Genomic DNA, 4138 nt, shown 5'->3' with positions numbered 1-4138 from the left:
ACACACACACACACACACACATATATATATATATATAGAAAGAGAGAGAGAGGAGAGAGAGAGAGAGAGAGATACACATATATATATATATTCAATGCCTTCTTTCGTATCTCAGCTAATTGTAGATGTACGAGTTCTTCGCGTTTCTAGTTGTAGTTGGTATATATGCCCTCCCTGATCAGCACAGTACTGTGCTCCTAACCTACTTCCACTAAAATGAATTCCATTAAAGGCACTACCATGGACTGCAGCCACGTAGCTTGGGTAAGACTTCCTCGTGACGAAGCCATATTTTCTTCAACGGAAACTCTTCTGATGAACGATAACCGGATGATAACTGTGTCTTTGGGGCCTCCACTTCCAAACCTGTTAGAACTGAGCTTAGAAGATAACTCGATCACCGAGCTTGAAAGATCCCCCTTCCGCCTGCGGCCAAATCTGAAGATTCTTCGGCTTGGAGGGAATAAAATCATCAATGTGGTCAGTGATGCTTTTCGTGGACTTAGCCAACTTCTGAAACTGTATCTGAATCGTAACAACATCGAAACTGTAGAAGCGTTTGCAGGGATTGATAGTCCAAGTAGTTTGGAAATTCTGGACTTACAGAGAAACAAACTCGCGTCTATAGCGACCATCACGTTTACTGGAGTTCCGTTGCTTACGGAGCTCAACTTATCGTCCAACAACATCTCAACGATTGAAGATGGGAGCTTCAGTGGTCTCAAGAAGTTACGCGTCCTCTACCTGCATTCCAACCAGATCCTTCGGCTGACCAACGAGACATTTATGGGACTATCCTCATTGAAGCGTCTGGTTTTGGCTGACAATAAGATACAGAATCTACCAGATATGGTCTTCAATGGTGCCATAGCGCTGGAGTTTCTTGATCTCATATCTAACAGTATCTCCAAAATCATACAGACAACATTCTCTAGATTGTTCAATCTAACGGCACTGTACATGGATGGTAACAACATCACCTATGTAGAGGACGGTGCGTTTCGCGATCTGGTCAAACTACACACGCTTTCACTGTTACGCAACACGCTACAGGACATCTCAGCATCCACTTTTTATCGGTCTGGCTCCTGACGATAGAACAGACAACACAGGACTGGAGGTGAGAAGAAAGCCTAATTCTTTAAAGTTAAAACATTAGATCCAAAAGAAGTTCCTTCACCTAGGGCTTTCGTCCAGTCAGTCTGGTCTTCCTCAGTGGGTCAGTGTGCTGAGGAAGACCAGAGTGACTGGTCGAAAACGCTAGGTGAGATAACTTCTTTTGTTGGATCTAAATTTTAACTTTAAACAAGAAACTACCAAAACAGATGAACCTTCATGAAAGCCTCATATGTATAGACCATTCTTGGTAATTTGTTATGGAAACGTTTCGTCGTCTTTATCATATGTTAGCGAATCAGGTTTGACTGAACCAAACATTGATTATACATTGTACATTTCTTGAGCTCAAGTAATGCAATGTTTCTGTCAGTCTTCAATATTTAACTTTCTTATATTAGCAGCCACACATCCAGAAATCATGGCACTCATAAAGTGTTAAAAATACCTGTCTAAATGATAGCATACTAGAGTATACAGTATGGATATACTTGTAGGACATCAGTTTATAAAATCTTTCTGCTTTCTGCCCTTATTTAAGGAACTTGGACCTCGCGTGGAATCGTCTCACCACTGTCAGGAAGGATGATTTCGCCAGGCTCACAAAATTGAAGTATTTTGTGGCTATATGTAAGTTGAACGTATTAACAAGTACAAGAATTTCTTTCTCGTAGTCCTATGAAATAGTACGTGATATTTGGTCACAGACACAAATCAAAATTTGTTTCCAAAAAATTATAGGAACGGCCCATAGTTTTAAGTCTACTCTTGGTATCAGACTCGAGCTGGTCCGGTAGCCAGTTTGTTTGGAAGCTCAAGACAGTAATGCCCACCGACTTAGAATACATAAGGCGCTACAGGAAGTTTATAGCCTTACAATGTACTCAATGACCTACAAGTGCCCGAAGCGCTAGGCTAGGTATAGGTCGACGGGCATAGCTTCGTTGGGCTACCAACCAATAAAAGTCTGATATCTAACATGACTGTCGCTCTTCTAACGTTTGCTCTGCAAAACTTTAACGACTACATCATGTAAAACATAATTATAATCTTCAACAGATTCTCTGGGACAAAAGAGAGTACAATTGTTCTTTGACCATTGGCTGCTTATTGGACACTGCCTGGCCAATCTGATACTGCATTGCAGCCACCCAAAGATCTGCTTAGAGATTACTTTATTATACCTTTTAACAAAAAAAAACCCTTCTATTTCCTGCTGAAACTCAGGGCAACAAAATTACAAGTGAGGGACTGGAGGATGGTTCATTCGCCAACCTCGGTAACCTTGTTACCTTAAGCCTATACGACAACCTTCTGACCAACGTTTCTACAGCAACATTTCAAGGTATGGAATTCGAACATACATCATTCTAAAACAGGCTTGGACTGTAAGTTTTAACACAACAGATTGAATTTACTCTCCAGATGTTTCTAGACTAAAGTATTCAATGATGAGGTACAACCACCAAACACATCAGTACAACACAAGACAAGCAAATCTACTGCGTAAACCCAAATACACAAACAGAACTGGACAGAGAACATTTAAGTACAGAGCAGCTTCAGCCTATAACTCGCTTAACACGGTAACTAAACATGCACCAACAATAAATGCCTTTAAAGTAGCGCTAAGAACATACGACCTCTGACCCTGACCTCACGGACAACCGACTGTCATTATTTGACAATACGACTATGCCTAACGATTTTGACTATTTGTTTTGGTTGTTCCGTTGTGTTTGTATGATTGATTATTTGTACCCTCTGTTTATATTATTTATTGTCATTTGCTACGTGTGATCATTTGACTAATCTGTTTTATTTTGTTTAATTTTATTGTATTCCATGTTGTCCAATGTGTATGTACTGTTGAGCTACCTTGGAAATCAGTCTTTCAGAGACTGAAGGTACCACCCAACTGTCTTTTAAGATAAATAAATAAATAAATGGTTTGCAAATCCAGCTATTGTATTTACTAAGTATCTACTGTTATTTTCAAGAATATAGTCAAAGAGATAGCTAGAGACAATAAAATGTTCTTTGAACTATGGAGTGGTCCCCATTACTACTATTCTACTATTCATATACTACGACCGTCTGTAACATACTCGATTACATTAAACATTTATTCATTATATATATCTGCAAATTCGTAGAAAAAGATCTGTCGGAATCATTTCTAATTACCATTTGATCAAAGACTGGTTGAAAAGATTTTGATTTGAGGCATTGTGTTTTTTCAAACATTTTACACAAACTGGTCAGCATAACTCAAGAAGCAGTTGATAGATTTTGGTGATGGCTTGTGGTTAGGCCATGTCAGACGATGGTCGGGGTCTATCCTTGGTACTGCAGCAGAACTCATCGGTTTGTTTTTGCATCTAGTGACGCTGTTGTCGTGTTTTCACAGGATTGCCGTCTCTGAAAAGGCTGGATCTCGGAGAAAATCTGATTCAAACTTTCCAACCTTTTGCTTTTGCCAACCTGCCTTCTCTGACATCTCTGGACCTGCGAAGGTATTTATCAATTATAACATAACGTAACGATTTCAATATAGCTAAGAAACTACTTCATGCGTTCAATGTTCTTTTGAAAGAAAAATGCATCCTTTAATTTACCGCTGTACTATGTGCATTTAACGAGTCCTTGCCACATTCAAACGAAACATTTTTGTTTCTGCTATATATTATCAGATTCCTTGGCTAAACAACATACATTGGCGAGGAATTTATACCACATGCCGTACTACAGTACACGATAGAAGAAAGAAAATGTAACTTTTGCGTTTTCAACTACAGGAACGCCTTCAGTAGCTCTTCATTTCATCCTGATGCATTCGGCAACCTGACGGCACTACAGTACTTGGCAATACAAGGAATAACAGGCCTCCCACCGCGTATGAGATTACATTACCCTTTATATGCTTGGACATGTGACTAATTTGTTTTGTTCTTGGTGTATCTACTAGTATATCTTTCTTTTTCTCTCTCTCTGTCTCTCTGTCTCTAGCTATATATATATA

The 4138-nt window shown here is 39.3% G+C and overlaps 1 pseudogene; it reads left to right on the top strand.

Annotated features, from left to right (window-relative positions):
• The window catches only part of LOC109468486, a 9346-nt pseudogene that overhangs the window by 858 nt on the left and 4350 nt on the right, over nt 1-4138 (top strand).

This window comes from Branchiostoma belcheri, unplaced genomic scaffold (assembly GCF_001625305.1).
Source record: "Branchiostoma belcheri isolate BF01 breed outbred unplaced genomic scaffold, Haploidv18h27 scaffold2, whole genome shotgun sequence".
Lineage (NCBI taxonomy): Eukaryota > Metazoa > Chordata > Leptocardii > Amphioxiformes > Branchiostomatidae > Branchiostoma > Branchiostoma belcheri.
Note: the sequence above shows the minus strand (reverse complement) of the source record. Positions and strands in the feature narration are given on the sequence as shown.